This window comes from Lissotriton helveticus, chromosome 8 (assembly GCF_964261635.1).
Source record: "Lissotriton helveticus chromosome 8, aLisHel1.1, whole genome shotgun sequence".
Taxonomy (NCBI): domain Eukaryota; kingdom Metazoa; phylum Chordata; class Amphibia; order Caudata; family Salamandridae; genus Lissotriton; species Lissotriton helveticus.
Window position 1 is genome coordinate 153156348 of NC_136069.1, and position 25549 is coordinate 153181896.

At 44.3% G+C, this 25549-nt stretch overlaps 1 long non-coding RNA gene across 1 annotated transcript in view; it reads right to left on the reverse strand.

The window, feature by feature from the left end:
* Nucleotides 1-25549, reverse strand: part of LOC144772457 (uncharacterized) — a 65256-nt gene that overhangs the window by 30397 nt on the left and 9310 nt on the right. The window contains exon 3 of the long non-coding RNA XR_013599752.1: nucleotides 9679-9825. This is a non-coding gene — a long non-coding RNA (uncharacterized LOC144772457). The remainder of the gene's footprint in view (nucleotides 1-9678; nucleotides 9826-25549) is intronic.

A 25549-nucleotide genomic window follows, 5' to 3' on the forward strand; every position in this document is an offset into this window, starting at 1 on the left:
CCTGTGTCCACGTCATGGGTACACAGGTGGGTCCTTCCCGGGACAAGGGAGAACAACGAGGATTACTGCTCCAATACCTGGCGGCAGTCCTCTCGCTGCTCAGGAGTTAGGGATGGGGAAAGAATCACTCCCTCCACCGACCCATCCTTTTCTTGAGACTAGAAGAGATCAGGGAGAGGCTCGCTTTCCGCTTCCTCAGCACCATCAGTCACCATCATCAAGATGACCTCGGGCCTCTCATGGTGGGGTTTGAAGCGATTGGCATGCAGCACCCGTAGGGGCTGTCGAGGGGTCTTAAGATCCACCAGGTAGGTGGCCTTACCCTTCTTTTCCAACACCTCAAAGGGGCCTGTCTAGCGATCTTGAAGGGCACTTAGCTCTCCAGGTTCCATCACCCACACTTTCTGGCCAGGCTCCAACTCCACAGGGTGAGCGTTGTGGTCGTACCACTCTTTCATTACTGCCTGACTGGCTTCCAAGTTGTCAGAAGCTTGCTTCCACAACTTTGCCATTTGGCTCCGGAAGGCCAGCATGTAGCTCACCACATCCTGGGGAGGCTTTCTGGGAGACTTTTCCCATCCATCCTTCACCAGGCTGAGAGGTCCACGCACAGGGTGCCCGTACAGTAGCTCAAAGGGGCTGAAGCCCACTCCCTTCTGTGGCACTTCCTGGTAGGAGAACAGCAAACAGGGTAGGAGGACGTCCCACTTCCTCCACAGGCTTTCAGGCAGACTTCTTATCATGCCTTTCAAGGTCTTGTTGAACCTTTCTACCAGTCCGTTGGACTGGGGGTGATAGGGAGTGGTGAACCGGTAGGTCACTCCACACTCCTTCCACATGGCCCGCATATATGCTGACATGAAGTTGGTCGCCCTGTCGGACACAACTTCCTTGGGGAAACCCACTCGGGTAAAGATCCCCATCAGGGCCCTAGCCACAACAGGTGCAGTGACAGTCCTCAGAGGAATTACCTCTGGGTACCGCGTGGCGTGATCCACCAGAACCAGGATAAACCTGTGACCAACTGTAATTGGCGGATCCAATGGCCCCACAATGTCGATGCCCACCCTTTCAAAGGGGGTGCTGACGACAGGAAGTGGTTCCAGGGGAGCTTTCAGCTTCACCCCTGTTTTCCCACTTGCTTGGCAGGATACACATGTCCGGCAGTATGTGTTGGATGCCACTTTCATCTGAGGCCAGTAAAAGTGGGTGACAAGCCGGGCAAAGGTCTTGTCCTGTCCTAAGTGTCCTGCCAAGGGAATCTCATGAGCCAATTCTAGAAGAAAGGCTCAGTATCGTTGAGGGACTACCAAGGCCCGTGATGAACCGGGCAAAGGTACCTTGGGTTCACTGTAGAGGAGTCCGTCCTCCCAGTAAATGTGGTAGTGCCCTGCAACGTTCCCTGCTGCCTGGGCTTTGGCCTGTCGCCTCAGTCCCTCAAGGGTAGGGCACTCCTTCTGGCCCTTACAAAACTACTCCCTGGTAGGCCCTCCTTCCACATGCCACTCAGCAGGGATAGGTAAGTCCTCCAGGGAGACTACTTCCCCTCCACGGACTCCTGGCCCACCACCGCAGGTGGCCGATCTGTCTCATGGGGCGTGGAAGCCGAAGCAGGCTTCTCCTGTCTTCGGGTCTTTCCCTTTTTGGCAGCGGGCCGGGCCATTGTTCCAGGCTCCAGCCCAGGCGAACTCCCTCTTCGGGTAGTCGCAGACCTTGTGCTTGCACAGGCCCAGTCAGGTGTACCCAGCATCTCCGAATGAGTCCGGTATTCCACCTCCTTCCAAGCATTGTGTTCCATGTCATTTCCCAACAGACAATCGACTGGGACGGCAGGGCTTACGGCAACTCGAAGTGAACCTGCAACCCCTTCCCACTGAAAGGGAACCTCGGCCACAGGGTAGTGGCCCAATCTGCCGTCAGCCATCGCGGCGGGGTGGAGTACATGTGGAATCACCTGCTCTGGAGACACCAGTTGACTCCTTACCATAGTCATACTGGCTCCTGTGTCTCTCGGAGCCTCCCCTCTTTGGCCATTGATGGTGACCCATTGCCCATACTTTACAGTATTTGAGGGCACCTGGATCTTAGGAACCATCTCCCGATCTCCCAGGGACACTAGGGTGACACCCGCCCACTCACCCCCCTTATCTAAGGGCAACTCCTCCCCGAGCACTACACTAGCGACTCCCGGGGCTTTTCCTCCGGTGGGAGGGGGTGGTCTTTTTGGGCACTTGACATCTCCCTTATAATGTCCAACACCACCACACTCAAAGCAGTGGACAACCCTTGGCTGCTGACTTTGGCCAGGATGAGGGTTTCCGGGCGGGTTAGCCTTAGGGGTGAATCCTGTTCCCTTTCCCTGGAAACTATTTTGGGGACCTTTTGATAACTCCCGCTTTTTATCCCCCCCCTCCTTCTTCTGGGGGGCGCCCTGTCCGGCCCTTTGGGAATCCCCTCCAGTCCCCTTTGAGGACACCCGGGTACTTGCCCAGATGTCCGCCTCCTCTGCAAGCTTCCAGGGGTTGGTCAGCTTGCTGTCCACCAGGTGTTGACGCAGCTTGGGAAAACATTTCTCGAGTAGGTGCTCTCTGAGAATAAGGTCGTACAACCCCTCATAGTCCCTCACCTCGCTGACTTGTATCCAACCCTCTAGTGCCTTCCTTGCATAGTCCAGGAAATCCACCCAATTCTGTGTGCCTAACTTGTGACTTCCCCTGAACTTCTGCCTGTACTTCTCTGGGATTAGTCCAAATTTCTGAAGTAGTGCCACTTTCATGGTGGGGTAGTGGGTCTGCTCTTCCTGTTCCAGGGCCAATAGTGTGTCCCGTCCAGTAGGAGGCATGTATTTGTACAACCCATCCCCCAGTGTTTTTCCTGGATCCCATGGGCTCTTAAGGAGACCTCATAGGCAGCCAGCCACTTGGCGATGTCATCCCCTCGGCTGTAGCTGGCAACTATATCCTTAGGTAGGTAGGGTCTGGATTCCCTGGTCAGTTCTTTTGTTTCGCTGCCACCATTTGGAGGATTGGATGGTCCTATCTGTAGGGCCTTGAGTTCTAGCTCCCTAAGTTTCAACTCGTGAGCCATCCTCTGTTCCTCCCTCTCCTTTTCCAACCTGGCTAACTCCCACTTTAGCTGTCTTTTTTCCTCCTGTCCACTAATTCAGCTTCGGTTAAGCTTCTTCCGGAGACACTGCTGCCTTCCCTTGAAAAGGTCCTAGGTCCTGGTAGTAGGTTCCCCATCTCAGGTTGGAACAATCCATCTACCCCTATGACTGTGTCCCGGTCCGTCCCCTCTTCCTCCTCCTTTCCCTCTCCATGTGCTGCCACCCAAGCCCTCAAACTGGTCTGGAGTTCGCCCTTCTCGGCACCACGCTTAACAAAAACTCCCATCTTCTGGCAAAAGTCTCTAAGCTGGGCTGTAGTATAGGTCTCCAGTTCCTCCAGAGCAAATTCCATTTTGCTTATGAGAGATATAGGGACAACCACTCGGGAAGAATTGGTTTAAAAGGGGCAATTCGAAGCTACCTCCACCCACCACCAGGAGTAAATTTGGAAAACCAAAAATATAATTAGGGAGTCTGCCAGGAGAAAACTCCAGGTGTAGGCCTGTGGAGTACACTTTGTTACTTCAGAGTGGACGCAAACACAGTTCTGATCCCACCGCTAGGCACCAATTATGTTGGACCTGAGGTCTTCAAGTCACATAGGGTAGCTTGGCACTAAATGGAAAGGCTTAACTCAAAGGTCCATGTGTTAAGTTTGCGTCACACCCTCAAAATAAATCAGTGTCCTTCCACCAAAAATAATGACACTACACCGTAATGTATAAAAGCAGGAAAAAATGTAACTTTCCTTAAATTAGTTTAGCTGAAGCATGTATTCACTTCCATTTAGCATTTAGTTTACATTCCAGTTACACTTGTTTTTGAGGATATATGAGAAAGCATAGAACAAGTTCCGAAGACAACCCTCCCTTATATCAAAATTATGCGGTCATGAATTAGACATATTTCTACAATCATTACATTTCCTAATAGAAAGGTAGGTAGTTTCTGAGGTTCTTTAGTTACACAAAAACTCTGAAAATAAAGAATGCTATCAGTTAATCGCCTAGCCTGCTAGCTGTGGATCAAGTGGAACATCATTACATTTCCTTGTCACATTCTCCACTCCTTTGCTTTTGGATATTGAACCATTTCCCCTTTTCTCTCAGGCTTTTGAAATTCTAGGGGAAGCCACTCGATGTGCAAAGACTTCTTATCTCTCCCAGCACAAGTCTCAACTCCCCTTTTTGGTGTATCACCCAGAACGCCAGATCAAGGACAACCCAGAACCTCTTGGTATGGCTCCTGAACGTTCAGTACCGCTGGCTTCTCCCCTCCCGCTCTCCTGTGAGTTTCTTCGGTTTTAGCCAGAGGCGGGGAAGTACACAGGCTGCTAATCACCCGGCTCGACCAGGGACCCATAGAGCACTCTCGGGCCTCAGTCAAGCCCAATTCCCCACCTTACTTGTGTCAGTGGTGGCAGAGAAGGACCGGTGAGCGCCGAAGGCGGTGTCTTTCAGCTCCGTCGTCCGCCTCCTCTGCTGCGGGGGCCCTTTGCGGCTGGTACACGGAAGAGGGTCGGCTTCCTTCGCGCACGTCCCGCCTCCCTGCGCTCTTCCTTCACAGCGCTGGGCAGGACTTCCCTCGACTACGCTGCAGTTCACCCCACAGAGAGCGCGGCACTCTCGCACTCCGTGCCGGTCCACCACAGCGAGGCAACCGCTCCAATGGTCAGCGGCCCCCTCACCCACGTCCACCAGACCTCGCAACAGAACCTCAGCGGGTCCGACAACCGGTAGCACCACCAGGTACTCACTTAGCTAGCCGGGGGCGGTGGCAGATCGAGGGGGGGGCAAAGACCCGCGCTGGAGGGCAAGTTCGGAGGGCAATGTTAAAAGAATGACTGGAGTCAGGTTACCTGACGTCACCCGTGGCCGTTCCTCAGGTAACGGGGGGTGACGAAGAAGGTTAGTCACAGTTCCCTTCAGGGAAAAAATAGTCCTCACCACCCCTCCTGTCAACTGGTATGCCCTGTCTCCCTAACACCAGATTCCCTCTCAGAAGGCGTGGGAGGAGGGTAGAGAGATTTACTCCCAGTCGATAGCAGTGGGGCTAGATCCACAAGCACGGGACAATGTCAATCATGAGGTTTCAGCAGCCCCAGGGGGTAGTCTGAACTCTCCCACAAAGCACTAACCTCCCTGCCCAGTAGTCTAAACTCCTCAAAGCACTGACCTGGTTCTAAAATGGCCGCCCTAGTGCTGACCCTTTTATAGGCTAACCTCAGGCCTCCAGAACCAGCTGGAAGGTTCTGGAGTTCTCCTATAATACCCTATGGGCCCCTTCTCCTAAAGTGTCAGTTATGGCAGTTAAAGGCGACCATTTTGTGGGTCTTGTAAATCTAGTCAGGAAGGCACCTAGGCCTCAAGAAAAAGTCTATGAGGGCAGAGAGCACCTAACCCCTAGATCAACACCTGAAAACCCAGTGGACATAAAAATTAAAGGTTTTGAGGGGCAAAAAGGGGACAAAAACAAATAAATAATTAGGAGGGACTACCCAAAGGCAGACAGGTCTAACAGTGTATATATGTATATAAATATATAAATATATTCTTGAAGTGTTTCCCATAAGAGAACCCGGCCACATCCACCAATCGGGGCTGGTGCAGTCCAACGGATACAGGTCCCATAGTAAATTTGCCGACGGTAGTGCCTCATGGGTTAGAGGGGCACAGAAAACGGCACTCAGCGCTTCATTTCAAGATATTTTATTTCGGAAACACCTTTCAACCTAAGCAGGTCTTTGTCACCGCCAATTAATATACACACGCTAGCAACATCTTTGACATCAGTAGCATGAAACTGGAGACTACTTTGATATGCCAGATATTAAACCTGTCTCAAGCCCCCTAACTTGCCTTGATTTTTCTTCATCTGCTGTCCCTGGTCCTCTGACACTTGGCCTGGGTATATAAATAAAAACTCCCCTCAACAAGAGTCTGATCATTGTTTACCTGTTGATCTTATGGGAACTTCAATGTACTTCACTGACTTGGATCTGATAGCTTCAGGCCTTCTATCCAGAGGCATAATCGAATGTCAGCTCAGGCTCCATGGCAGGATGCACTCATAATCTCTGCCTCAACCTACAGCTTTTCCTGCCTAGAATTCTGACCTGGGTGTGTAACTTGGTCATGGTGACTACCCACTGCCCTCTCTCAGAATATCAACCTTGCAAAGAATGGGAGACATGAGGAATGAAAAATAGATTTCCCATCCATAAGGAGCATCGGACCTATATTATGTTAGCATGAGCATCTATACGTACCCTCTTTTGCTTAAAAAATATATATATCTATATGCACTTGCAGGGAGGAAAACGTTCATTCGCTCCTTGCGTATTTATTGCTAACAAGAGTAGGCCAAGAACCATACAGACACCATTTTCCGAACCTATGCTCGAACACAGGCTGTTATCACGTGTTAGTCTCCGGCAGTTGTCAAGCCCCAGTTCATCTGAATTACTGGGAGAAGCTGAACGTAGGCTGTCTACTCAACTGTCCTGAGATTCAAGGTCGCATCTGGCTTTGGGTGCGATAAGCGCATTCCTGGAGACGCCGAGCCTACACTCCCGGGCACCAACACGAAAGGGAGTCACCCCCCTGACCTTCTCAGTAATAAATAGTTAAGCTTTGAACTAATCTTGTGTGCCATGTATGGTCCTTCCCTAGAGCTTGAGGGTCACCTGGTGTTTTTCATTTTACAGTGATTATATGGGTTGAACTGAAAAGTATATAACCTCTTGTTTGAATGGGAGCCAACAGTCTTCTCCTCGCACCTGATGGGTGAGGGTTGGAGAGGCTCCTCTATTTTTTTTGGTTAATAAATGATTGAACTTTCTTCACTGCCAACTGACTGATTATTTGGTAATGGGATTGGGGCTATTGGTAGGTATAGCCATCAATGTTATTTTTATGGTACTTCAGACACACCCTCCTGGCTCAGCAAGGTGGAAATGTTTGGAACTACGAATTCTTCCTAGTTACTTGATAAATACGGGTGTGTGAAGTTGTAAATATAGGTGACTTGCAATTTTACAAGCGTTGCAAAGTTCAGTACTCGCAATCTTTGAAAAGGTCTCTGCCACAGTAAATCAATCCTGGGCAGCAAAGGGACAGCCAGAGCAATGTATGGTGTTAGAATTTTTAGTTCTGTCCCTGCATTGTTCCCTGTCTGCCCTTTAGTTCCCTGTCCCAGTTAGACAAGGAATACTTGGCATGGTTTCCCCTTACATTTTACCTTCTGACCTGTTTTTGACAGTTTTTGCTGGCTTCAGGAATCTGGACACTTTACCACTGCTAAGCAGTGATAAAGCGCCTATGGTTTTCAGTTAAAACATGGTTACATTGGTTTATCCACAATTGACATGTTTGATTTACTTATAAGTCCCTTGTAAAGTGCACTACATGTGCCCAGGGCCGGTAAATGCAATAGTACAAGTGGGTCTGCAGCACTGATTGTTCCACCCACTTGAGTAGCCTTTAAACCTTTAAAGTAGCCTTTAAATCTGTCTCAGGCCTGCCACTGCAGAGCCTGTGTGTGCAGTTTTAAATTGCGATATCAACCTGACAAGTTAACCTACTTGCCAGGCCCAAACCTTCCTTTTTATTATGTATAGGTCACCCCTAAGGTAAGCCCGGGACATCCCATGGGCTGGTCCAGTGTATTTTAAAAGTCGGCAATGTGCTTTTCAGGTTTAAATGTCCTGGTAGTGAAATACTCTTAAATTTGTTTTTCATTGCTGCGATAGGATAACATTGAAATTGCCTTATTTCATCTTATAAGTATAATTTCCAAAAGGGAAGAGATGGGACCCCTACATTTGGTGACTCTGGAATCACACTTAAAAAAATTAAATTTACAGTGAAGCTGGCTTTTAAATTGCAATTCTGAAAATGCCACTTTTGGCAACATGTTGGCATTTTCTTACTGTAACCATTTGGTGCCTTCTGCTTATCTCTGGAATACACGTCTGAGGTGAGGGACAGCTGAATTCCTGCCTTCCTTCCAGACCGCTACACACAAATAAAGGGTAGGTGTGACTGAATGGCCATCTTCATGCTGATTCACCATCCTGAGCTGAATGCTGTGGAGGAGCTGACACTTACACCAGCAAGGGCTGTCCTCTATCCCTACAAAAAGGGTTGCATATCCCCCTGTAATGAGTCTGGAGCCAGAGCAGGAAAGCATCTCTTCAAAAGCTCCCCCATTTCAAAGGTCCACCCGGGTATAAGTGCTGGACCTATGACACCACCAAATCCGAATACTTCTGGAACTGTTGACATTCTACCAGGAAGAGGGACTGCTGTGCTGCTCGAGGGACTGTCAATTAGCTGAACTGCTTTGTTGTGTTAGCCTACTGCTTGCTTCCCACTTTCCTGGGATTAAGAAGGACTGGACTTGCATTTCCATATCCCAGAGCCTAAGTATTCAAGGGCTTGTTGGCTTGCCTCCTGTTTCTGTAGTTTCAGGGATATCAAAGACTTCTCTCTTCAACCTGAAAGCATCACCTGGACTCTTTCTGCAGTGAGTTCTGCTCTGCCAAGCATTTGGAAGTGAGTAAAAAGTACTGCATCTGCCAGAACCAACACATCAACAATATTGTGCTGATTGGAACTGATGCATCCTCGTCGTTGCTGGAGCCAGATCGACGCATTGCATTTGGAATTATGGCTTCTGGAACCGCCACATTGGAACCACCACATCAGATCCGCTGCATCACCATCGCTGCGTTGAGAAGATCACTGCATTGCCTCTACAACGAGGGGAAACCCAGTACATCACATTCGGAACAGCGCAGCTCAGAACTGGTGCATCGTTTACATAACTGATGCATTAGCGCTGTTGCGTGTGGAAATATGCCCGATCATCCAAAACTGCATGGAGATATCAAAGCATCTTGTTGCTGGCAATGAGCATCAAGCTACATTTGCGTAGTTGGCCCTGCGAGGGGCCTGTATCCGGCCCACGCTACATCGCTGTTGGCCTGAACTCTTGACTTTATCCCGGTCTAGCATGACCGACCAAATAACACTTTTAAGTGCTTACTGCTGTTAAGCACAATTTTTGTATTTAATATTTAAACATTCATATCTCAACTTCTACAGATTGGGTTTTTTGTTTTTTTGGTCTTGTTTTATTTATACAATTGTTCTCTGTTTTCTAAACTGGTGTAGACTCATTTTGTGGTGTTTCCACTGTGTTATTCTCTTCTGTGTTGCACAAATACTTTATACATTGCCTCTTATGTATAATTTTATATATATGCATTTTATACTTACAGCTAACATTTACAGTAGAAACCCTATGCTACACATCACACACATACCCTTCCTGTACTGTGGACAGGAGACTACAATGGCCTGTGGCAGCCTAAGGCGTGCCAGTGCAGGAGGGGAGAGCAATAGTACCATTACTTAATAAAACTGTGCTTCACACTGCCTTTAATGCAACGTAGTACAGCAACTTTTGCTCCTGTGCTGTATTGAGTTAAAACTAGCTTACACAACATTGAAGGTGTGACAAACAGAAAACTAGTCCATTAAACTGATGCCAAATAAATGATACATTACCATATTATTTTTGGCGATAGAAACAGAATGGAACTTCAGGGATGCTTGAATCGAAGCAGCATCCTCTTTTATGACATTCCTGTAAGCTGATGGTTGGGAAGCCACAGTCCTTTCTCTCCTTTGGTTTCCCTAAACATTTATGCAAATCTGAAAAAAGAAAAGTATACATATATGTTCCATTATGTAATTTTCACCATCTCTGTGCAACTGCATTGTTCATTATTTACCACAGAATGCTTGTATTTATCACAATAGTTCTAGAAACATCTGCAAACAAAACGAAACTATGTAACACATCACTAAACATTTTCGTAAAGCACTAATACATATCCTTTGTGGGATGTAAGGTGGTGTTTGGTGCTAATCAATTTTACCATTGTGTTATGTAAGTAGATTTGTCAAACGGTGTCAGGAATATTGCTTCATCTTTGTTATATTTTATTTCAGCGTTTAGTGTAGTATTATTTTTATTTTGTGCTTTGCACTGCATTATTGCATTTTGTTATCATCGTGTTGTCCTCTGGGTGTTGTGTTTCATTGTATTTTGACTATTTTTTGTGTGATGCCCTGTGTTTATTTTGTATCGTTATTTTACTTTGTGTGACGCTATTGTGTTCCGTGATTTGCTATAGAGCTATCAAAACAATGGTGCTACATTTCTAGACAAAAACTTTGCATTCTTTTAAAGTTCTAGTAACAAACAACCATTTACACTGTCTTATATATTAAAATGGCTCTCATTCTATTTAAGACACCAGATGGCCCAAAACTGTGGCAGAGACCATGGGGTTTGCTAGTGTGACCTATTAGGCACCTATGGCCGTCCCCACTATTTAGAATGTCTTCACATGTACTCACCCTAAACAGGGTGCAATGGACATCCACCATCCAATCCTGAATCTATTCAACAATAGTTTTTTTAAAACAAGAACCAGGAATTGAGATGTAAAATGAATTTAGTTGGAAGGGTAGCACCTGACACCTTTCATAAAAATCAGTGTAACCTCTGACCATCTTGAAAGTAGCAGGAACATTTGTATGTCTTAGAATAAAAAAGCACCCCAATGGTGCATGAGCATTCCCCTGTAAATATCAACCAAATGGTGCCAAATGAAACCAAATTCAAGACAGCCCACAACCAATACCACCAACTCCTGAAAAAGATGAAAAGAAGTGTCCTGGCCGGTTGCATTGAAGCAGGCGCCCTCCACAGCGAAGAACGCTTCAACATCGTTGCAGAGTTCTCCAGCCCCTCAGCCACCACAAATGTCATCACCTCTTCACAGGAACTTTGTGACACCCTGGCAGACTTCTTCCACCACAAAATCTCCACCATCTACAGAAACTTCAAACACCAAGCCACCGACATCCTCAACCATCTTGCTGCCATGAATGAAGAACACTACGACCACCTGCTCAGCACCTGTGACCAGCTCACTAAGCAAGACACCACAGACGTTTAGAGCTCCGTCCACTCAGGAGTAACCATAGACCCCTGCCCTTACCACATCTTGCAAACTCAGAAGTAAGATGATCAGCAGCAAGCTCACCGCCATATTTAACACATCCATCACCACAGTTGCCGTCCCCAAAGAAATGAAACACACAGAAGTCACCCCTACTCAAGAAATTATCTGCCGACCCCAATAAACTCAAGAATTACTGCCCCATCTCTCAGCTGCCTTTTCCCACCAAAGTCCTGGAGGAGGATATCAACCACCAACTCACAGAACATCTGGAGAACAACAATGTTCTGGACACTTCCCAATCTGTATTCTGCACCAACCACAGCACCAAAACTGCCCTAATTAAAATCATAGGCAACATCAGATTCCAGAGAATCTGCCTTCCTCCCTTCAACATGAAATCAAAAAACACCATCTGCCGCATTCCTCAAAGTTTGGCCCTCAGCTTTACCCTGTCAAACACCTACATGACTTCCCTGGCTAAAGTTGTCACATCGCATGGACTAAACATCTTATCCTATGATGATGCTATCCAGCTCATCCTCTCGCTATCAGAAGACCCTCTGACACATTAACCAACTTCCGCAGGTGCATGAAGAGCATCGCCGACTGGACAAGAGACAACTGGCTAAAATTAAAACAGATAAGACAGAAGAGCTGACCTTCGGGCGCAACACCTCCCCATGGAGCAACGCCTGTTGGCCCCCCCAAAACTAGGACCCTCACCCACACCGACCAGCCACCCCTTCAACCTCTGCATCATCCTAGACAGCAATCTCTTATTGAAAAACAGATCAATGCTGTATCGTCCATCTGCTTACTCACTCTCCACATGCTACTCAAGATCTTCAAGTGGTTCCCCATCGACACCAGATGGAACATCACTCAAGCCCTTGTGAGCAGCCAACTGGACTACTGCAATGCGCTTTGTGTAGGAATCACCTCACACCTCCTCAAGAGACTGAAAAGTATCCAGAACACAGCAGCCAGACTCATCCTTGACCTCCTTAAAAGAACCCACACCACCCCCAACCTCAAGAAGCTCCACAGGCTCCCTATTCAGAAGTGATGCCAGTTCAAGATGCTGATCTACACCTTCAAAAGCCCTTGACCACTAAGAACCAGTTGACATCAACCACCGACTGATTTCCACCTTCCCTCCAGACACCTGTACTCCCCATCCCTCTGCCTTGCCTCATTCGCAGCAGCAACAGTGTGAAACGCTCCTTCTCCTACCTCACAGCAAAGTCCTGGAATGACCTTCTACTTCACCTACGGATCTCATCCTCCCTGCTGAAATTCAGAAAAGTACTCAAGACCTTGCTGTTCAACTGAGTCACTCCTGCAGCAGCACTTCCAACACCTGGATACCTTCACAGGTAATGAGCAACACTATATCAATGCAGAATGATTGATTGATTGAACTAATAACTTGTCTGAGTCTAGAGTTTTGCCTACTTTTTATGGTTTGATAGGAAGTATGACTTATCCTAGGGTGAACCTTTTTGAAGGCAAAATTAATGCTACTTCCCATATATTTTAAGTGCAAGTATACAAAAGACCAGTTGCCTCCCAGGCATATAATGTGTAGATGCTGTAGTGGTCAAATCAGGCAATCACATTCATATTTCAAATTAGGATGAAAATTACTTTTCCCATGGGCAAAAATCTGCTTTGACATTTGTGAATCTTGGTACCCTTTTCCAGAACAAAGTGCTTCCCATTTATTCCATTGATGGCCCCTTTTCCTTTCCAGGATGGGAGATACATATTCCTCCCCAAACCTGAACTTGGCACTTCAGTTATCCACATTACTGTCTTTCAACGTGTCTACTGTATTGATACGTCTTTTATCATGCCATTAATTTTTTCCCAAATAAACACCGACATAGGATTCCATTGCTGCTCCTGAACACATTACTCTCTACATTCTATAAAAGATGAGACTGTTACTCAGTAAATATGGATGCACAATGAGAATGGTTATGGGGCTGTAGTGTGTTTATCTAGGTACCTGAATCGATATTCCTATTCTTTGCCCTTGTCCGGTTATAAATCAATAATATCCCTACAACGGCATAGAAACCCTTTTCATAATTCAGTCATAGCGCATGCTGTCACATTAAGCAAGCCTATTCCTCCAGCCCCCTAGAAAGCACACCGAGTTCTTAAACAAATCCAAGCCTCCAGCAACCTGGGAAATCCCCGCTGCTTGTTTTGATTTCGTCCGAGAACTCCTGTAAAGCACTGTAAGAACGACCAGTTCTTAGTGACATCTTTATTGACGTCTTATGTCCAGCCATACGTCAAACCCGGCACCTTTCAGGTATAAATATACCAACGTTGCCTTAAGCAAACACACGGTGGTAATCCTGGAGCAGAGCAGCTATCTACTTCCGAAGAGCCCAGCCGATGCGAGAGCCCACGGACGCTGCCCCTCCCTTTTGATGCGCTGAGAAAGACGCTGTCTTTTCTCTTGCCCAGAAATCCAGCCTCCGGCGTTTCCAGCTTACCCTTGCGGGTGACTGGGATACCGAGTCCTGAGAGAGAGATACCAGCCCTCCTGCCTTCTAATACCCAGGTACTGAACTGACTAAACCCTTACAGAGAATTATTGAGTCAGATTCTTGGCAAAACAAACTTAACTTAAACTGCTACTTACTTACTCCCTCCCACATATTAGGCTTAGGTCAGGTACACCGGGGTAGGCGTAATTAGAAGAACCAGTTGAGTACGATTAGTCAATGTATATATGTATGTATCTATTTTATCCATTTTAAAGTATCATATGGCTAAGAAACCATATCCATGCTTTTACAGTATTATTTCATAATCCTGCTTTTACTGTATGCACTTTACTTAACTATAAGTATTGCAATTGTAGCAATTCATTTCTCTTGTATGAGGAAAGAGACTGCTCAATAAATAACACATTTTATTGAAAACGCCCGTCTCTCTTTTCTCTGCAATCTGGTGAAACTAAGTACGCACTTATTGACTGAGTGAAATAGCTGTCTTTTGTTTTCATACGGCTCTAGAGATACACTCTTATTTCAGGGAGAGCAAAGTTGTCATGTTTTATGGTTGTCAGAAACTAAATCCCTTCTTGTCTACCCAGGGAGGTTAAACTCCTCCTCGCTTATTCAAGAACGTTTCTAGTGAACTCTGAGCTAGCTGGCAAAAAACTTAAGTCTAATATAGTCAGTAGAGACCTAGTTAACCTCTGTCCTACGTCTACACTACTGAAGATATTATTCCAATGTGCAGAGCCTATTGGGACTATAGGAACTACACTACATGGCGCCCAACGTTTGGTAAGGCGATAAATCTAACGCAAGACATTAGAGTAACTCAGTCGTGCTTTTTCACACAGACCCTTTCTCCCGTAAATACTCCAAAGACGTCTGGAGTAGGTCAAAGGTTAAAATCCGCCGGAACTTAGTAGGAAGAGATTCCTATGTATGGTTTTTGGTTTATTCAACGTTGAAGGATACAGTGTTCCAAAATATTGTGCACCTAATCTTTGTTTCCTTGAAACTTGATCTGCAAAAAAAAACCTTCTGTCAGTAAAAATGTCAGACGGTGAAGAAGAAAGGGAGGCAGCTAGAATAGCAGCTCAACTCCTAGCGGATGACACAACTCTGCTACAGAATGACCCGGACGCAATACTCATCCCGGTCAACATAAGAAAAACTATAACTCTTAAACTTATAGAAAATGGACTAACACCGAGAGGTGGTACAGTCATATTCGTAATTGAGGCACATGAATATCGGCAGACAGAGGTATTCTATTCATGGATAAACTTTCCAGCAGCAAACGCTGTCACACGTGAGTTCCACTATTACAAAATAGAGGAACCTCCGGATGAGTACACTCCTTTCGAGGAGGTGGAAATCCCAATAAAATACCAAGAGCACCTGCTCTGGTTTAAAGGCGCCCTAAAACATAATGATCACATCACTAGGTAGACCAGGAGCAACGTGGCAGGTTCTAGCCAGCTATATATCACATCCAGACATTGAAAAAATTTTGATACCAGAACTTTTAGCACAGCTAAAACAACTGATTAAAATACATAGACAATTAGTCCAATATGTAATGCGGACTTCAACAGTCCAACCAGCTATTAACATTCCACAGCTGACCCCTCATGAGGGGAACACAAATAAAATGACACCACAGAACATACAGTCATGTCTGGGTAAAGTACCCATAAAACGGGAACAGATTCCATTCTGGTTAGCACAAAAAATAACTCAAATAGAGGCAGTATTTCCGGATACTACCCCTGTTGAGAAACACAGAATTCTGACTATCTGTCTTCCAATGGGGATCGCACCACATGTGGAGGACTGTGATACTTGGGGCACAGTCTTTGCTTCCATTTACACAAAAACACATGGTGTTCCGTCCATGGCGGTAATACCTGATGTGCTAAGACAGATTAAAAATGAATACGGTCCAGAACCTGCTTTAACTCTGGGTATGAAATTACTGAAAGACTTCAAGCAGGTCTCTGCTTTATTATTATCCAACATAAAAGGAGAAGCAGCATCTGTGGCGATCCGCCAGAAATTGAAAGAAACAGATATAGCAGAACAGCCATTTGAACTTGCCAGAATCATAGAAAGATCCTATGAAGAGCTAGGAAGAGATAGTTTGGGTGGGAAACCAGTGAGACCCCAACTAACTGAAAATCCTGAAAAGATATTTATTAAAAATAATCTAAACACTCCAAAAAAAGAGCGGGGATGGAAATAAACAATCCACTCCCAAAGAAAAAAGATTCCAGTCCAGAGGAAGGTCTCCTCGGCGGAGAGAAAGATCTCCGGACCAAGGACACAAGTCTCCCCAGAGGGAGCCCTCTGAGAAAAGATACAACCTTAGAAATAGGGATAATTTGAAAAAACCTGATAGATATCAAGATATTGATACACGTCCCTCTCGATCTTTTCAGACTTCCTCGCAGAAATCGGAAAGAAGAGGACGGTCAGAACACAGGGAAGAGCACGTCAAGTCCAAAGACAAGGAACCTGCTCATCAAAGTAAAACAATTACAATTTCCAAAAAAGAAGGTAGCCAGTATTAAAGTAATCAAACATGCCGAGGATCCTGAGGACACAGCTGAAAAACCGAGAGTGGGCTCAGACAATGCTAGACAGCGCAGCAGAAGTGAGCATAGCTCGCAAGATCCTGATGAATCATCTGGAGACAGTGGACACGAATGAATACATTCAGGTGGAAACTGCAGATACCAGAGTTAGCAAACCTCATAAAATATACAAAATAACATTACTTATAGAGGGAGATAAGACTAGGAAAATAAGGGGTCTATTTTGGCATAACCTCTCCAAAGGCTATGACATCCTTTTAGCTGAAAAAGACTGGCCCCCGGAGTTTGTCAGGGAGTGCCCTCATGGCGAAGAAATGATTATGCCTGCCTTCTCAAATCACATTTCAATTCATAAAAAAGCTTTATATGCAAGAAAGTGGGCAGTAGCCCAAGCTCCTGCATTATATAAAAAACATGTTGGATGGGATAAGGACTCTCCTCCTCACAAAATCCATTTAAAATCTCAACCAACTGCACAGAGGCAGTACCCAATTAAGCAAGAAGCTAAAAAAACAGGTCAGGGAGATCTTAGATCAACTTGAATACCAGGGGGTGATTGAAACTTGCACCTCACAAATGAACAATCCTTTGTTTCCTGTCTCCAAGCCAGACGATTCATATCGTCTAGTTTTGGACTACAGACATCTAAACTCATGTTGCAACACTTTTGCAGTACAAAACTCACACAGTGCAGCACTAATGAATAACATCGTGCGCAAAAAATACAAAACAACATTAGACATCTCTAATGGCTTCTTTTGTCAAAACATAGCACCTGAAAGCAGATATTTGACTGCTTTCTCAATAATGGGCTCACAGAAAATTCTGTCGACTCCCACAGGGGTTCAAGAACAGCCCGGGATTATTCTCAGCAAGAGTAACAGAGTTACTACAAATGTATGATGATGAGGCATTATCTTATGTCGATGACATCTATCTAACAGATGATGACTTGGATACTCACTTGAAGAGAGTGAACACCATAATACTTGGGTTCGCAGCAGAGGGTTACAAATTCAACTTTAAAAAATCAAGAATTGCCCATCTAACTGTCCTGTTTTTAGGATATGAATTATCAAGTGAAGGCAAAAGCCTGGCAGACAATTTTTTAGAGAAATGCGCTGTAATTCAAGCACCAAGAACGCTGAAAAACTTACAATCAATACTAGGTTTCCTGAATTTCGGAAGAACTTACATTCTAAATTATGCAGAGAGGGTTAAACCTCTCTATGAACTAATAAAACCAGATTTTAAAACAATCAATTGGACTCAAAAACACACAGAAATTTTGAGATCACTGCAAACAGACATGTTTGCTAAAACAAAATTGCAAACACGCGATAATACACGCAACCTTGTGATTCGAGTCATCCCAGGAAGATGCGGATTCACATACCTAATCTCTAATGAGGGAGAAACGGTACCAATAGCATACAAATCACATTTGTACACAGAAGCTGAAAAAACATTCAGTATTAGGGAAAACATTGTACATGCGGTTCAAACAGCTGTAGCAAAAGAAAGAGACCAAGCCCAAGGCAGACAGATTACTGTTATAACAGCAGAATCAGCCTTTGAAGCATTAACAAGCCCATGTAATTTAACTACCATGGCATTAAATCCAAAATGTATACAATGGGAAAATTCTCTTGCTACAGACAAAGTGAAATACTATTTTGGCCCGAACATGAAAAGATTAAAAAATCTAGAATATGAAAGAGAATATCCTCTGCCAATCGACATTCTGCCCATACAACAGTACGCCTGTGTAATATATACAGACGGATATGCACAACCCTCAGTTTGGGGAAAGCAAGCCTATAACGCCTCATGCGAGATTGTTAAAAACGTGTGGCGCGGAGGTAAATTGAGACCTCTGGTAACAATATCACACTCTGTAGAAAACAATTCAGAACAACAAACTGAAGTAATAGCGTTAAAAATGGCGCTAGATAATGCCGATCGTGAATTCCCGACACTAATAGTGTGCGATTCACATTACTGCGTCAAATCATACAATAACGACTTGCAGAAATGGGTTCAAAACGGTTACAAAGATGACAAAGGTGCCACAATCAAGCAAAAATCGCTTTGGGAACAAGTAGTTCTTTTACAGAAAGAACTACCAAAGACTCACGTGATCCATTCACTGAGTCATGAACGTGATGGCGTTCACGTTACAGGGAATTCATTGGCTGAGACAGCCACAGCGGAAGCAACTAAACCGGCTTCCGTAGCTACAAAAAAGCGTTCAGAAAAATACATAGACGGGGAAACCATGCTGGCGGTAAAAACGTCATCAAAAGGCGACTGTGCAGCGCTACCCGTCAACTATCCACTCAATTATACATACATAATCGATGCAAACTCCGTTCCTTTTGCTCAAATCCCTGGAGTGGGGGATAGGGTAATTCCAAACACGAACAGGAGAGTATTGTTAATAGCAGACGCACACATAGGTGAGGGTCTTAGACACCTTAAGATTAAGGAATCTCTGAAAGAATTACAATCAATATACTGGTGGCCAGGAATGAGCCTGCAACAGCACAAATTCGCAATAAACTGCCCAGACTGCAACAGAGATCGCAGTGGCGAACCGGCCGGTGTATTGCCATGGCCCTTCGCTTAGATAGGACAATGATATCTATATGCAAAACCCAGTAGGAATAATGCGTCATATTAACATATAGAGACTAGTTTAACTTAAAATGTAGACCCCAGCTCTCGGCTGACGTCTGAACTGTTATAAAAGATTTGCGAGTCTATAGCGAATAGACGCAATTGGCATGCTACATTCTGACCAGGGTCCTGCTTTTAGCTCTCGAGCTTATAAGGAGGCCATGACCAGCATGGGCATTGCATTGCGGTAATCTTATCACTTCCTTCCTGAGGGAAATGGGATGGTGGAAAGAAAAATGGAGACATATAGCAATCTATAACGGCAAAGGTATTAGGTTCGGGGGTTGGGTGGGTCAAACATTTAACAAGTGTCCAACGTAGTCTTAATAATCTGCCAAGAAATTCTCTAAAAGGTTTCAGTCCGTACGAACTATTGTTCAGGACTAGAATGCATATCCAGGACCTCGATAGTCAAACTTCTCTGGTAAAAGGAAAATGCTTTGATATCAAAGATCGTTTGGCTATTTTACAGGACTTAAATGAAAAAAGAAAAGACCTGAGCAACATAAAGTTGAAACAGCAGCCAACATCCACTGAAGAGAAACCACCTGTCCCAGCAAGGCCTGTCTGGATTCCAAAGATTGGGGATCTGGTCAGAGAGAAAATCGCGGTGAAGAAGGAATTTGGGCCTTCTTACAGAAAAGCAGTACCTGTCTTAGCTGTCAACGGAACAAGATCAGTTGTACTACCGCCCCTTGCTGGTAAAAAGGAGAACCGAGTTGTATCCATCGACCTGGTTAAACCACAATCATGTGGCCAATAATAAGTAGTAGGCCAAGTGGGCTCCCAAGAAATAGCAGAACACCAAAGTTTGCTACAAATGAAGAGGTTCAAACTGAGAGACTAATCACATTTGATAAACCTACAGTGAATCAACAAGGACTATGCAACAAGCCATGGAACTTATGCCTCTTAAAACCCAAATTGCAACAATTTGTCAAGAAACACCAGTCTACAACGATGTAGCCACAGACTATGCTAATGAAACAAAGAAAATTCCAATAGCAAAAGAAAATCCAGAAGCAATTCCAACAATTGACAGAACTGCATCAGGCCACTTCATCAATTTCGATGACTTTTCTGAGGATCCAAGCGAAGCTGAAGAACAGCCAACAACAACAAAAACTTTTAAAGACAAAGCAAAAGAACTCTTTCATCCACTCCAAGAAACCTATCTGATTTCTCCATGGATTGAATTTTGGGTGGTGCTAGGTGTATTTTTTCTCCTGCTTTGGCTCATCATGGTACTATGCTTGGGACATTTCATTGAGGGAAAATATATTACAATGGACACAGCAAGTCAGAACATCAACTTGGTCCTGAAGCCACACAAGTCTTCACACATCGAGAAAAGAGAACTTTCTTCAGTAAATTTCACAGCCAATCCGATACCTGGTGGGGTAGCATGGGACAAAACTGATTACGAAATCTATGGCCCGGTCGAGCTCTTGAAGTTTCCACATCAATTTAAGATTTCTTTAAGTGACTTTGTAAAACTGAGCACATTCTCTGATGATTGGGACTTTGAAAGTATTAATGATATGATGTCAGACTTAGTTATGTCAGCAAAATTTACAGAACATGATTATTTACAGGGTTTGTCTAATTAGGACCAGATGTACTGTTACAATCACTATGCTAACCATTATTTGCATAAATCTGCTCAACCTAGAAATGTTTTTAATTATAATCAATGGGAACATTGTGCAACTCCACCAAAAGGCAGTTCAAAAACATTTTATGATAAATTCCCATACTTCTCAGGGTTTAACAGAAGTGATGCAGAAACGTTTTATTTCAAACTGTTAAATAAGACAGGAATGAAAACTATGCTGACAAACACAAAATTAATCTATTCAGAAACATTTTTTGAAAAAATGAAGACATTTGGTTTTGATTTTTGGAAGAATAATATTGAAACGAAAACCATCTGGGGTACCAGAGATTGGCAGGTTCAAGGTATAGAATCATTATTCAGAGCCTGCATGATCCCAGAACAAATTATATTCTTGAATGACACAATTCAACAGACAACCTGTCTTGGCCTAGCCAAAATTAAAGAGTTAAACAAACCGTCTATTCCAAAGCCAACACCTGACAGTAATAGCACTACAGATGTTGAGATAGACGTATCCCATATTTTAAACCAAAACAGAACACATCCTGATTGGAAAAAATGGTTGATCTGGCCAACAGACACAAATAACTGTCAAGATAGATTCCTGAACAAAATACAGGGGTTCAAATTGACCAGGGCAGACCCTAGATACTCCCAGAGACAACATCCGGGGATAGTAACAACATACAGTGTAGGTAAACTCTGCCTCGAATGGCTACAGACATCCACACTGGCAGAAATTAAGCAACACTTGACTTTACTTAAAGAAGGTGCTGACTTGCGTGATTTCATAATGGGACCACGCAAACAGCGTCAAAAACGTTTCATAGCGGCCTCTATATATGCAGCTTACAACGAAGCTTGGAAAGAAACTCAAATTGAAACAGCAGAGAAAATACGGGAAATTGACTGTATTAATTTGGAAAAATCACTTTCTGTTGTGGACAATAGGTTAATGACTCTGTCTTCCAGAATATATTCACTGGACAGTATTGTATCATCTGCAATCGATATAATAGAGCAGGACTTACTAATGTTACAACACGGTCAGTCCCAATTGCGTTCTATTGTACAGCTTGGCTGGACGTTACAAAACCTGCGTTCAGGCTACGTGCCTTGGCATTTAATCAACACAACGTCATTATTCTCTATCTTTAACCTTACTGATACACAAATCAGCTTGGCACAAAAAGGAGCAGAATATACAATTCTGAGCATTGAAAAACTTGAGAGATTACCATTGACAATGTCAGACCGACCTGTCATTGAATGGATAATACACGGAATCCTAACTATTCCGATAACAACTTTCCAATTTTGATACTGCCAAAAGTATATACAGGCAGGCCAGTATGAAAGGTTGGGTAAAGGATACATTAAGTCAACATGGAAATTACCTTACACACACACATGTTACAGTGAAAAAGGACAGAATGTATTTCTTAGTGGTAATAATTGTGAAAAATCACTAAGTGGTATACTTCTGTGTCAGGGTATAAATTTACATGGGGCCTGTGAGGGGACTTGAAATAACCTTTCATGTCACCAGCTTGGCACACCTGCAACTCGAATAGAGCCATTCTTTAGACGGCTTTCTAACGGGAGCTACATTCTAATTGTGGACCATAGATGTTGTGGCTTGGTGCCAGGAAAAGCTTATCTCGTAAGCGTTTCGTCCATGGTCACTTGTTGTATGCAAGTATTGTATCCGAACGACACTCCAGGAAGGGAGGGAAGAATTTGGCCCAGTTTGAAAATCTCTTCTATTCGAATTGATACTTTAAGCAGAATGAAGTCTGTTCTTCTACAGACGCCTGTGCCCTTGACGTCATCGAAAGAAACGTATGATCTCCAAGTTGCAAGGACAACGACAGAGATACATGCATTATTATCAACAAATTGCCCCCTACATTTGGCAGAAATGCTAAACCAAATCTTAAACATTTCAGATACGAATGGTATCCCTAGTGTATTTAAGACAATTTTTTCGGGACTGTTGACACCATTCAAAGCAGTCCTGGGAATTTTTCCTAATTTTGTCCACTCGATCTTTGGCGGACTTCCACTCCTGTTGGAACTCGTAGCAGGCATTTTATTTTTGATACTCCTGCTTCGTTATGGCAAGCCATGTCACAGACAAGACTCCAGCAACAATGGAAGAAACGATCCTAGCTATACGCTATCGGGACCGCATAACTAAAGTCCTTGGATTAGCCCGGCTAAGAGATCTGAATATGACCTGGTTTCTTTCATTCAGACCCATCTGGCAGAATTGTATCTTACCTGTGTTAGGATGTATGCTGTGCGGAGAAGAATGCGTGTTGGACATCTGTCTTACACTACTATCAGAAGTATCATTGGATACAGATACTTTGCTAGGTCCAGTAATGGCTCATGCATCATGTTGTCCCCAGCGGTTACCTATCCTGATGACGGCATTCGTGGAAACTTCACCACTGCGATTAAAGGGTAGTGAAGTGCAAGATGAGAGCAGCATCAACCAGGTACGACCTTCTGTAAGCAATGCTGATCAATACATCGATGAAAGCGATCATGCTCACGACTGCATGGTAGCGACATTCTCCAACTTGGTCGAACTTTCACCTGAAGCGGTAAACTGCTTTTTTGAAAGTCTGTCTGAAATGATGTTCTCCCCCGAACAGAAAGAATAACTTTTAAGCATACGAGCACACAGCGTTCCCTGAACTCTGAATTTGGCCTTCAGCTTTGAAAAACAAAAGTTACTGGAAATATTTGGAACTGTTTTTTCTTCTTCCCCTGAAAAACGAAATTATTTTTTTCCCCGATTCCAAAATATTTACTTTTTTTTTGGCACTCATCCTCTGCTTAAAGTAGAACTATTCTTAGAGAACAGAGCTTCTATTTTTAGGAACTCTAGAGACAATATATTACCTCAGCCTCTAGCATATTTACGAATAACTGTATTTATATGTGATGAAGTGGTCTCACACTTTTTTTTCTGTATTAAGAGCCATTTCATGTGTAATTTCGCAAAATCATTCCGCTGATATATGCATCCTATTTAATGAATGATTACTCTGCTTGAAATACTGTACCTATACTAATTTTTCGTGTATTTCGCATATGCCATTTCAAATGCAAAAAATTTATTTTGGGGTGGATCGGTATACACATGCACCATTAGATATGTTTACTATTGCTTAGTTTTAGTAATTATGGACATGAATTCGTGGAGTGGGTGTAGTGTGTTTATCTAGGTACCTGAATCGATATTCCTATTCTTTGCCCTTGTCCGGTTATAAATCAATAATATCCCTACAACGGCATAGAAACCTTTTTCATAATTCAGTCATAGCGCGTGCTGTCACATTAAGCAAGCCTGTTCCTCCAGCCCCCTAGAAAGCACACCGAGTTCTTAAACAAATCCAAGCCTCCAGCAACCTGGGAAATCCCCGCTGCTTGTTTTGATTTCGTCCGAGAACTCCTGTATGAAACACTGTAAGAACGACCAGTTCTTAGTGACATCTTTATTGACGTCTTATGTCCAGCCTTACGTCAAACCCTTTTTGAATCGTTTTGGCCACCACAAGTGTGGAAGGGTATGCTCAGATGTGAGTCCCTTGCTCACTGCACCATCAGGATTCAAGCAAGCCGGGCCGAAGAAGGCTGTAATGCCAGAAACCGGTCCCCGGAAGCTTGTTTCCTTTCCAGTAAAGAATTGGCTTGGTAGTTTGGTCTGCCCTGTTCCCATGATGCACTGGGCCAGGGTCAGACTAATTTGCATGTAGCCAGGTTCTGAACTGGGATGGTGCAGTGAGCTAAAAAACGGTGTTGGATCAAGCCCTGATCTTTTGACTGCGTAGGAGTGTTCTGCTTAATTCAGATACTCTGTCCATCACCACCCCCCTTTTTGAATCGTTTTGGCCACCACAAGTGTGGAAGGGTATGCTCAGATGTGAGTCCCTTGCTCACTGCACCATCAGGATTCAAGACAGCCGGGCCGAAGACGGCTGTAATGCCAGAAACCGGTCCCCGGAAGCTTGTTTCCTTTCCAGTAAAGAATTGGCTTGGTAGTTTAGTCTGCCCTGTTCCCATGATGCACTCACCAGGGTCAGACTAATTTGCATGTAGCCAGGTTCTGAACTGGGATGGTGCAGTGAGCTAAAAAAACGGTGTTGGATCAAGCCCTGATCTTTTGACTGGGTAGGAGTGTTCTGCTTAATTCAGATACTCTGTCCATCACCACCCCCCTTTTTGAATCGTTACGTCAAACCCGGCACCTTTCAGGTATAAATATACCAACGTTGCCTTAAGCAAACACATGGTGGTAATCCTGGAGCAGAGCAGCCATCTACTTCCGAAGAGCCCAGCTGATGTGAGAGCCCACGGACGCTGCCCCTCCCTTTTGATGCGCTGAGAAAGACGCTGTCTTTTCTCTTGCCCAGAAATCCACCCTTGCGGGTGACTGGGATACCGAGTCCTGAGAGAGAGATACCAGCCCTCCTGCCTTCTAATACCCAGGTACTGAACTGACTAAACCCTTACAGAGAATTCTTGAGTCAGAGTCTTGGCAAAACAAACTTAACTTAAACTGCTACTTACTTACTCCCTCCCACGTATTAGGCTTAGGTCAGGTACGTGGTAGGCGTAGTTAGAAGCACCAGTTGAGTAGGATTAGTCAATGTATATATGTATGTGTCTATTTTATCCATTTTAAAGTATCATATGGCTAAGAAACCATATCCATGCTTTTACAGTATTATTTCACAATCCTGCTTTTACTGTATGCACTTTACTTAACTATAAGTATTGCAATTGTAGCAATTCATTTCTCTTGTATGAGGAAAGAGACTGCTCAATAAATAACACCTTTTATTGAAAACGCCCGTCTCTCTTTTCTCTGCAATCTGGTGAAACTAAGTACGCACTTAGTGACTGAGTGAAATAGCTGTCTTTTGTTTTCACACGACTCTAGAGATACACTCTTATTTCAGGGAGAGCAAAGTTGTC